The following is an 11919-nucleotide window of genomic DNA, read 5'->3' as shown; positions in this document are numbered from 1 at the left end:
GGAGCGGGGCCACACTCCAGGCGCTGGTGGACCTCCCGCACACACTTCTAGGGAGCTTCTGGCACTCAAGCCCAGCCTCCACAAATGCAGGAGTCACACGCCACCCATTGTTGCCATTACAAACAGCCGTTGATATAAAGGTTGTTGTTTTTTGTAGTAATAAGAGAAAGTTTCTTCCCCCCCCACACACACCATCTCTTTTTTACACTTTGGTCTTGCCTTACTTAAAACGATTGTTAGTAAAAAAGAAACAAAAAGAATATGGGGTATGCCATGCAAGAATTTCATTCCTTCTACCTCTGTAAAGGCATTGCCTCAATCTTTTAGACCTCTCCCACTTTCTTTTTCATAGCCCTCTTTACATTTTTAGATTTCATGTTTAGTCAGAGCTGTTTACCCTTCACCACTTTCTCCAGTTTTACAAACATTGCCTGTGTTTCTGTTATCTTTAGATTTAAGGCCTCCCTCTCTTCTGGCAAATCTTGTGTTTGAAACAAATTAAAAACTGGATTCTTTTTCTCTATTGAATGCCTAAGAACCTGAAAAGCTCTTTACAATCAGCAATTGCTGCATCAAAACCATTTGTCCCTGTCAAGCCGACAGATGGCCAGGTGTTTGTAGAAAAGGCTCACGGTTGTTCGGAATTGGGGGTGTTGGCCTTTTTGTGTCGTGGTTGCCATTTACCCCCGACCCTGGAAACTGCAGCTGCTTCAGAGGATCTTACAGAAGCTAACTTTGCCCTTTTAAAAGCTGCTTCCTTTGAGTCCTTATGTAAAGAGAAGGCTCTGGATGTGCTGGGTTGTTCATAGTCCCGGAGGTGTTGGGCCTTTTGTGTCGTGTTTGCGACTTACCTCCACTCCTGGAAACTGCAACTGCTTCAGGGAAGCTTGTAGAAGTTATCTTTGCCCTTTTTAAAGCCAGTTCCTCCAATATTTCTTCTTATAGAATAACACTTGATAAGTCTGCCAATACACAACAATACAATGTTTTTAAAACAAAAACCTGTCAAAAATCGAGACACCTCGAACAAATTCCTGCATGGCATAATGCATGCAGCCAGGTGATGAGCATGCCAATTTGCCCAAGAAGCCAACCTCTCTGCTGCAGCAATAGGTCTTACACACAGTGGAAAAAGTCTTCACAGTGTAGGAGGCCTCCTCAGTGTTTCTATGTCCAGTTGATCTCTCCCAGAGTAGTTTGGAAAACGCATTTCAGGGCAAAATAAGCAACACCCCAGGCACAGGGAGACAGTCAGGGGACCGCCCCGTATTCCCTCAGGCAGGGAAGACAGTCAGGGGATCGCCCACACTCCCCCCAGGCAGGGGGAGACAGTCAGGGGATCACCCGCACTCCCCCCAGACAGTCAGGGGGTCGCCCGTACTCCCCTCAGGCGGGGGAGACAGTCAGGGGGTCACCCACACTCTCTCAGACAGAGCTCTCCTCCTCTCATCACCCCTCTGCTCGGCTTAGTCAGCCTTCCTTCCCCCAGGGTTTGCCCAGTCACCAGGCTCAGCACCCTGGGCGAGGTGAGCACACTGCCATCTTCCCCATCTCTTGGCTACCCAGCAACAAGCCTGGCTCCCTTTCTCGTCTGACCTATTAACCGGGTTAAGTTTGTTTCTCCATTTATTAAATAGAGACAACTGTCACCTGTCAATGAGAGAGGCCATTAGAACTTTGCATAACTAATGGCTTTGAGAAGGTGAATTGAATGCTCCTGCTCACCTTCTCATCGTGCAGGAACAAGGGTTGTTTCTATTAGGGTTGCCAACTTTCTAGTGGCACAAAACCAAACAGCCTTGCCCTGCCCCTGTCCCAGCCGTCATCTGAGGCTCCGCCCCTGCCCTGCCCCTTGTCTGAGACCCCCGGACCTGCTCACTCCATCCCCTCTCCCTCTGTCACTCTCTCTCCCCCACCCTAACTCTCTCGCTCATTCTCACCAGGCTGGCTCAATGCAGGGGGGTGAGGGCTCTGGCTGAGGGTGTGGGCTTTGGGGTGGGGCCAGAAATGAGGGGTTCGAGGTGTGGCACAGGGCTCCAGGCTGAGGCAGTGGGTTGGGGTGCAGGAGGGGGTGAGGGCTCTTGCTGGGGTGCAGGCTCTGGTGTGGGGCCGGGGATGAGGGATTTGGGGCACAGAAGGGTGCTCTGGGCTGGGGCCGAGGGGTTCGGAAGGTGGGAGAGGGATCATCAAGGCTGGGGCAGGGGGTTGGGGCATGAGAGGGGGTGAGGGGTGTAAGCTCCATGCGGCACTTACCTCAAGCCGCTCCCGGAAGCAGCGGCATGTCCCCTTTCTGGTTCCTACACGGAAGCACGGCCAGGTGCTCTATGTGCTGCCCTGTTGGCAGGTGCCGCCCCTGCAGTTCCCATTGGCCATTCCCAGCCAATGGGAGCTACAGAGCCAGAGCTTGGGGTAGGGACAGCGTGCAGAGCCCCCTGGCTGCCCCTGCACCTAGAAGCCAGAGGCGGGACATGCCGCTGCTTCCGGGAGCCGCAAGGAGCCTGCCTTAGCCCTGCTGTGCCACCGACTGGAATTTGAACAGCCTGATCAGCAGTGCTGACTGGAGCTGCCAGTGTCCCTTTTTGACCAGGCATTCCAGTCGAAAACCAGACACCTGGCAACCCTATGCAGTGGAAATTGGCTCAGCTGTTAAACCACACGCTACAACAGGAAGCAGGGCCAGGGCTGTCAAGTGCGTGTGGTCTGGACTTTCCCGGAAGTCCCAGGTGGCACCTCACATGCTGTGAGGAATATTGACCTGATGCCAGCTGGAGACTGACCTTGCTCTGGGTCAGGGGGCAAAAAGCAGGCTGCAGAAAACAAACAAACCAAACACACTGTACGGGGAGATGTCAGCAAACCAGTAAAGTGCCTGAAACCGCTATGGCTTATTGCTAAAAGCAGCCAAGACAGCAGGCTTAGTTTAAGCAAGGCAGGAGGGGAGGGCGTTTTGGGTGCCACAGAAAGGGCAGCTTGACCCCATGTCCTTCCTGATAAGAATTGTGTTGAAGTTGCTGATACATGCATTTTAGAAGAGCAGGTTATGCCCCAGGAATGTCTATTGGGGCCTCAAGGCTGAAAACTCTGGAAAAACCCACACCTGGTTAATCAATAATCAGAAGGAACCTCTTGCTTGACTATTGAAACTGCTTACTTAATAAGTTTTCTTTAAGGGACATGTCATTCTATTGCTAATGTATAAATAAGGGGGAAAAGTTTGAGGTAACGATTCTTCTGGACTCTCCCTCTGGATATATCTTGCAGTCCCCAGCGGCAGATGGACTGCCACTGTTCCACTCGAGAGCCACGCTCAGCTTCGGTAATTATCAAGGGTTGGGGGTGTTTTACTAACCTGTTGCGGACATTGTGCGTAAGTGCTTGAGACTAAGTAAAGTTCAGCTTTAAGTGAAAGCACTCTTGTGTTGTCCTGTTTGTGCCAGCCATCGATCGGTCGACCGGCCGTGTCTCCCCTGATTTATTTCCTGACGCCACCTCGCACACAGTAAACGTTACCAAGAGCTTTGGGTTGACAGAACCGCGGGTAACAACAATATTTCAACCAGCAACCATCACTCTGCCTGAGGTGTCAATTTGGATGCTGATGGAGCGAAAGTTCAGGGCTGATTGGACCCCACTACTCTGAGTTCATTAGCTCTGAGCGGCGCAGCATGGGGGCTAAGTCAGGCTGTCTACCTATCCTGGCACCATGCTGCGCGCACCCCGGAAGCAGCCAGCAGATCTGGTTCCTAGGCCAGGGGGCCAGGAGGCTCCATGAGCCACTCTCTCCCGTAGGCACCACCCCCACAGCTCCCATTGGCCAGGAACCAGCCAATAGGAGTGCAGAGCCACTGCTCGGGGTGGGGTGCAGCGTGGTGCCAGCCAGGACAGGTAGGGACTAGCCTGCCTTAGCACCACAGCACTGCCAACCAGACTTTTAATGGCCCAGTCAGCAGTGCTCACTGGAGCTGCCAGGGTCCCTTTTCAACCATTTGTTCCGGTCGAAAACTGGACACCTGGTCACCCTAGTTTAATTATGTTGCAAGAGGGAAATTTTTAAAATGACACAAAGATTTTTTTTTTACACACTACATGATTAACCCATGGAACTCACTGCTACAAGATCTCACTGTGGCCAAGAGCTTTGTAGGATTGTAGAAAATATGAGGCATTTATTTGGACAATGAGAACATGCAGAGTTACATCTGTAAGAGAAAGAAAGAAAGAAAGAAAGAAAGAAAGAAAGAAAGAAAGAAAGAAAGAAAGAAAGAAAGAAAGAAAGAAAGAAAGAAAGAAAGGTACCCTGGATAAGGAAGCAGAGGAGACACGTGGGGCGGTCACATATCCTCTCCTTTACATTGTGTTCTTCCAGCATGGGGAGACATGAGTTCTCTATGGATCAAAGTGATTGTTAAATGTATGAGTGCATTTGATGTTTAAACTTCATGAAAACTAGTGGTATGTTACTTGCATTGGTTTCACTTATCTGTATCCCATTATAAAGTAGTAGCAAACATTTACTTTTGTGTATATCCCTGTAACTAAGTAACCCATCAAACGAGAAAGAAGCCTCATGGAATGCAAATGAAGAACTTTAACAGAAAAGTGCTAATTTCAAAGCAAGTGGTCATTGTGTGTGATGATTGGAGGTCAAAGACTCACAATGCATTCCTCACTCTCCATCAGCAAAGGAAAAGCCCATGTGGATAGTGACATTGTCAGCTTGTTTTCTGTGAGAAGCTATGTGCATGGACTCCACGAAAGGTCCTTCATCTCTGGACTGTTTGGACTCTTACAGGGAAGAGTACCAGATGCAAAGCAGAGATCCCCAGCTATAATCTGGGTACCCGGAATAGACTTTTGGGAAACTGGCAGCTTATTACATCACTTCCACCATTTGGAATTACAAACTGCAACTCACCTGTGCATAGTTTTACCAGCTTTAACCTTTCAATAACTTTCTCATTTCCTTTTCTTAGCTAATAAACCTTTACTTAGCCCTGGTCTACACTAGGACTTTAGGTCGAATTTAGCAGCATTAAATCGATGTAAACCTGCACCCATACACACGATGAAGCCCTTTATTTCGACTTAAAGGGCTCTTAAAATCGATTTCCTTACTCCACCCCTGATAAGTGGATTAGCTCTTAAATAGGCCTTGCCGGGTCGAATTTGGGGTACTGTGGACACAATTCGACGGTATTGGCCTCCGGGAGCTATCCCAGAGTGCTCCATTGTGACCGCTCGGGACAGCACTCTCAACTCAGATGCACTGGCCAGGTAGACAGGAAAAGAACCGCGAACTTTTGAATCTCATTTCCTGTTTGGCCAGCGTGGCAAGCTGCAGGTGACCATGCAGAGCTCATCAGCAGAGGTAACCATGATGGAGTCCCAGAATCGCAAAAGAGCTCCAGCATGGACTGAACAGGAGGTACAGGATCTGATCGCTGTATGGGGAGAGGAATCCGTGCTATCAGAACTCCATTCCAGTTTTCGAAATGCCAAAACCTTTGTCAAAATCTCCCAGGGCATGAAGGACAGAGGCCATAACAGGGACCTGAAGCAGTGCCGCGTGAAACTGAAGGAGCTGAGGCAAGCCTACCAGAAAACCAGAGAGGCAAATGGCCGCTCCGGGTCAGAGCCCCAAACATGCCACTTCTATGACGAGCTGCATGCCATTTTAGGGGGTTCAGCCACCACTACCCCAGCCGTGTTGTTTGACTCCTTCAATGGCGATGGAGGCAACACGGAAGCAGGTTTTGGGGACGAAGAAGATGATGATGATGATGAGGTTGTGGATAGCTCACAGCAAGCAAGCTGAGAAACCGGTTTTCCCAACAGCCAGGAACTGTTTCTCACCCTGGACTTGGAGCCAGTACCCCCCTGGACCCACCCAAGGCTGCTTCCTGGACCCGGCAGGCGGAGAAGGGACCTCCGGTGAGTGTACCTTTTAAAATACCATACATGGTTTAAAAGCAAGCATGTGAAAGGATTAATTTGCCCTGGCATTCGCGGCTCTCCTGGATGTACTCCCAAAGCCTTTGCAAAAGGTTTCTGGGGAGGGCAGCCTTATTGCGTCCTCCATGGTAGGACACTTTATCACTCCAGGCCAGTAACACGTACTCGGGAATCATTGTACAACAAAGCATTGCAGTGTATGTTTGCTGGCGTTCAAACAACATCCGTTCTTTATCTCTCTGTGTTATCCTCAGGAGAGTGAGATATCATTCATAGTCACCTGGTTGAAATAGGGTGCTTTTCTTCAGGGGACACTCAGAGGTGCCCGTTCCTGCTGGGCTGTTTGCCTGTGGCTGAACAGAAATGTTCCCCGCTGTTAGCCACGGGGAGGGGGAAGGGTTGAGGGGGTAGCCACGTGGTGGGGGAAGGAAAAATGCGACCTTGTAACGAAAGCACGTGTGCTATGTATGTAATGTTAACAGCAAGGTTTACCCTGAAAGAATGTAGCCACTGTTTTATAAAATGTGTCTTTTTAAATACCACTGTCCCTTTTTTTTTCTCCACCAGCTGCATGTGTTTCAATGATCACAGGATCTTCTCCTTCCCAGAGGCTAGTGAAGATTAGAAAGAAAAAAAAACGCACTCGTGATGAAATGTTCTCTGACCTCATGCTGTCCTCCCACACTGACAGAGCACAGACGAATGCGTGGAGGCAAATAATGTCAGAGTGCAGGAAAGCACAAAATGACCGGGAGGAGAGGTGGCGGGCTGAAGAGAGTAAGTGGCGGGCTGAAGACAGGGCTGAAGCTCAAATGTGGCGGCAGCGTGATGAGAGGAGGCAGGATTCAATGCTGAGGCTGCTGGAGGACCAAACCAGTATGCTCCAGTGTATGGTTGAGCTGCAGCAAAGGCAGCTGGAGCACAGACTGCCACTACAGCCCCTGTGTAACCAACCGCCCTCCTCCCCAAGTTCCATAGCCTCCACACCCAGACGCCCAAGAACGCGGTGGGGGGGCCACCGGCCGACCAGCCACTCCGCCACAGAGGATTGCCCAAAAAAAAGAAGGCTGGCATTCAATAAATTTTAAAGTTGTAAACTTTTAAAGTGCTGTGTGGCATTTTCCTTCACTCCTCCACCACGCACCCTGGGCTGCCTTGGTAGTCATCCCCCTATCTGTGTGATGAATGAATAAAGAATGCATGAATGTGAAGCAACAATGACTTTATTGCCTCTGCAAGCGGTGATCGAAGGGAGGAGGGGAAGGTGGTTAGCTTACAGGGAAGTAGAGTGAACCAAGGGGCGGGGGGTTTCATCAAGGAGAAACAAACAGAACTTTCACACCATAGCCTGGCCAGTCATGAAACTGGTTTTCAAAGCCTCTCTGATGCGTACCGCGCCCTCCTGTGCTCTTCTAACCGCCCTGGTGTCTGGCTGAGCGTAACCAGCAACCAGGCGATTTGCCTCAACCTCCCACCCCGCCATAAACGTCTCCCCCTTACTCTCACAGATATTGTGGAGCACACAGCAAGCAGTAATAAGAGTGGGAATATTGGTTTCGCTGAGCTCTAAGCGAGTCAGTAAACTGCGCCAGCGCGCCTTTAAACGTCCAAATGCACATTCTACCACCATTCTGCGCTTGCTCAGCCTGTAGTTGAACAGCTCCTGACTACTGTCCAGGCTGCCTGTGTACGGCTTCATGAGCCATGGCATTAAGGGGTAGGCTGCGTCCCCAAGGATACATATAGGCATTTCAACGTCCCCAACAGTTATTTTCTGGTCTGGGAATAAAGTCCCTTCCTGCAGCTTTTGAAACAGACTAAAGTTCCTGAAGATGCGAGCGTCATGTACCTTTCCCGGCCATCCCACGTTGATGTTGGTGAAACGTCCCTTGTGATCCACCAGAGCTTGCAGCACTATTGAAAAGTACCCCTTGCGGTTTATGTACTCGCCGGCTTGGTGCTCCGGTGCCAAGATAGGGATATGGGTTCCGTCTATGGCCCCACCACAGTTAGGGAATCCCATTGCAGCAAAGCCATCCACTATGACCTGCACATTTCCCAGGGTCACTACCCTTGATATCAGCAGATCTTTGATTGCGTGGGCTACTTGCATCACAGCAGCCCCCACAGTAGATTTGCCCACTCCAAATTGATTCCCAACTGACTGGTAGCTGTCTGGTGTTGCAAGCTTCCACAGGGCTATCGCCACTCGCTTCTCAACTGTGAGGGCTGCTCTCATCTTGGTATTCTTGCACCTCAGGGCAGGGGAAAGCAAGTCACAAAGTTCCATGAAAGTGCCCTTACGCATGCGAAAGTTTCGCAGCCACTGGGAATCGTCCCAGACCTGCAACACTATGCGGTCCCACTAGTCTGTGCTTGTTTCCCGAGCCCAGAATCGGCGTTCCACGGCATGAGCCTGCCCCATTAGCACCATGATGCCTGCATTGGCAGGGCCCATGTTTTCAGAGAAATCTGTGTCCATGTCCTGATCACTCACGTGACCGCGCTGACGTCGCCTCCTCGCCCGGAATCGCTCTGCCAGGTTCCGGTGCTGCATATACTGCTGGATAATGCGTGTGGTGTTTAATGTGCTCCTAATTGCCAAAGTGAGCTGAGCGGCCTCCATGCTTGCCTTGGTATGGCGTCCGCACAGAAAAAAGGCGCGGAATGATTGTCTGCCGTTGCTCTGATGGAGGGAGGGGTGACTGACGACATGGCTTACAGGGTTGGCTTCAAGGAGCTAAAATCAACAAAGGGGGTGGCTTTACATCAAGGAGTATTTCAGGCAGGACTTCACGGAGGGTTCCAATTAGAAATGGTGCACCTAAGTTATTGTTCTTATTGGAACAAGGAGGTTAGTCTGGCCTCTGATTGATACATGGCTAGATTTACCTCGCTGTACCTTCTCTGTGAGTGACTGCAGTGTGACCTAGAGGAATGAGTCCCCTAGACAGGGGAGGGGGGAAGCAAATGAGTACAAAAGAAATCTGGTCTATTTCTTGTTTTGATCCACTCCATCTATCTTTTACATCTTTGGCTGGCAGCAGACGGTGCAGAAGGACTGCATGCCATCCACATCTCTTGCCTGCCCGGCAGAAGATGCTACAGTACGACTGCTAGCAATCCGTATCGCCTGCCTGCTCACCATAAGACGGTTCAATAGGACTGACTGCAGGACTAAAGAGAATGACCTGGTCAAGTCACTCCAAATTTAGTCCCTGCGCCCATGTCTGCCCAGGCGCTCCCGGCTGACATGGCCAGGAGCACCTCGGACATGACTATGACGGCTACCAGTCGTATTGCACCGTCTGCTGCCAGAAGGCAATGGGTTGCTGCTACTGTGTAGCAATGCAGTACCGCGTCTGCCAGCACCCAGGAGACATACGGTGACGGTTACCTGAGCGGGCTCCATGCTTGCCGTGGTATGGCGTCTGCACAGGTAACTCAGGAAAAAAGGCGTGAAACGATTGTCTGCCCTTCCTTTCACGGAGGGAGGGAGGGAACGGGGGCCTGACGATATATACCCAGAACCACCCGCAACAATGTTTTAGCCCCATCAGGCGTTGGGATCTCAACCCAGAATTCCAATGGGCAGGGGAGACTGCGGGAACTGTGGGATAGCTACCCACAGTGCAACGCTCTGGAAGTCGACGCTTGCCTCGGTACTGTGGAAGCACTCCACCGAGTTAATGCACTTAATGCACTTAGAGCATTTTCTGTGGGGACACACACACTCGAATATATAAAACCGATTTCTAAAAAACCAACTTCTATAAATTCGACCTAATTCCATAGTGTAGACATACCCTTAGTTTACTATAGAATTAGCTACCTGCCTTGCCTTGTCTTTGGTAAGATCTAGAGTACCAATTGATCTGGGGTAAGTGACTGGTTTTTGGGAATGGGAGTAACCTGATGTGGTGTGATTTTTGGTTTAAGTGACCCTTTATCACAAAGCCTAGTTTGTCTGGGTGGCAAGATAGACTGGAGAGTCTAAGGGGACTGTTTGTGACTCTGTGGTAAGACTGGTAGAGTGATCCAGGAGTTCACATTTGTTACTGGTTTGGTGAAATCTAATTATAGAACACACCACCAGCTTGAGGTGTCTGCCCTGTTTTCTGACAATCTGCCCTGAAGTAGACACTGATGAAGTGGGTTTTAGCCCACGAAAGCTTATCATAGAATCATAGAATCATAGAATATCAGGGTTGGAAGGGACCTCAGGAGCTCATCTAGTCCAACCCCCTGCCCAGAGCAGGACCAATCCCAACTAAATCATCCCAGCCAGGGCTTTGTCAAGCCTGACCTTAAAAACTTCTAAGGAAGGAGATTCTACCACCTCCCTAGGTAACGCATTCCAGTGTTTCACCACCCTCCTAGTGAAAACGTTTTTCCTAATATCCAACCTAAATCTCCCCCACTGCAACTTGAGACCATTACTCCTTGTCCTGTCATCTGCTATCACTGAGAATAGTCTAGATCCATCCTCTTTGGATCCACCTTTCAGGTAGTTACAAGCAGCTATCAAATCCCCCCTCATTCTTCTCTTCTGTAGACTAAACAAGCCCAGTTCCCTCAGCCTCTCCTCATAACTCATGTGTTCCAGTCCCCTAATCATTTTTGTTACCCTTTGCTGGACTCTCTCCAATTTCTCCACATCCTTCTTGTAGTGTGGGGCCGAAAACTGGACACAGTACTCCAGATGAGGCCTCACCAGTGCCGAACAGAGGGGAACGATCACGTCCCTCGATCTGCTGGCAATGCCCCTACTTATACACCCCAAAATGGCATTGGCCTTCTTGGCAAAAAGGGCACACTGTCGACTCATATCCAGCTTCTCGTCCACTGTCACCCCAGGTCCTTCTCTGCAGAACTGCTGCCGAGGCAGTCGGTCCCTAGTCTGTAGCAGTGCATTGGATTCTTCCGTCCTAAGTGCAGAACTCTGCACTTGTCCTTGTTGAACCTCATCAGATTTCTTTTGGCCCAATCCTTCAATTTGTCTAGGTCCCTCTGTATCCTATCCCTACCCTCCAGCGTATCTACCTCTTCTCCCAGTTTAGTCTCATCCGTAAACTTCCTGAGGGTGCAATCCACACCATCCTCCAGATCATTAATGAAGATATTGAACAAAAACGGCCCCAGGACCAACCCTTCGGGCACTCCGCTAGATACCGGCTGCCAACTAAACATGGAGCCATTGATCACTACCCGTTTAGCCTGACAATCTAGCCAACTTTCTACCCACCTTGTAGTGCATCCATCGAGCCCATACTTCTTTAACTTGCTGACAAGAATACTGTGGGAGACCGTGTGAAAAGGTTTGCTAAAGTTGAGGAATAAAACGTCCACTGCTTTGCCTTCATCCACAGAACCAGTTATCTCATCATAGAAGGCAATTAGATTAGTCAGGCATGACTTTCCCTTGGTGAATCCATGCTGACTGTTCCTGATCACTTTCCTCTCCTCTAAGTGCTTCAGAACTGATTCCTTGAGGACATGCTCCATGACTTTTCCGGGGACTGAGGTGAGGCTGACTGGCCTGTAGTTCCCAGGATCCTCCTTCTTCCCTTTTTTAAAGATGGGCACTACATTAGCCTTTTTCCAGTCTTCCGGGACTTCCCCCGATCGCCATGAGTTTTCAAAGATAATGGCCAATGGCTCTGCAATCACATCCGCCAATTCCTTTACACTCTCGGATGCAAAGCATCCGGCCCCATGGACTTGTGCATGTCCAGTTTTTCTAAATAGTCCCGAACCACTTCTTCCTTCACACAGGGCTGGCCACCTCCTCCCCATGCTGTGCTGCCCAGTGCAGTAGTCTGGGAGCTGACCTTGTTCGTGAAGACAGAGGCAAAAAAAGCATTGAGTACATTAGCTTTTTCCACATCCTCTGCCACTAGGTTGCCTCCCTCATTCAGTAAGGGGCCCACACTTTCCTTGGCTTTCTTCTTATTGCCAACATACCTG

Source organism: Natator depressus, chromosome 24 (assembly GCF_965152275.1).
Source record: "Natator depressus isolate rNatDep1 chromosome 24, rNatDep2.hap1, whole genome shotgun sequence".
Classification (NCBI taxonomy): domain Eukaryota; kingdom Metazoa; phylum Chordata; order Testudines; family Cheloniidae; genus Natator; species Natator depressus.
The sequence above is the reverse complement of the archived record's forward strand: the minus strand, read 5'-3'. Positions refer to the sequence as shown.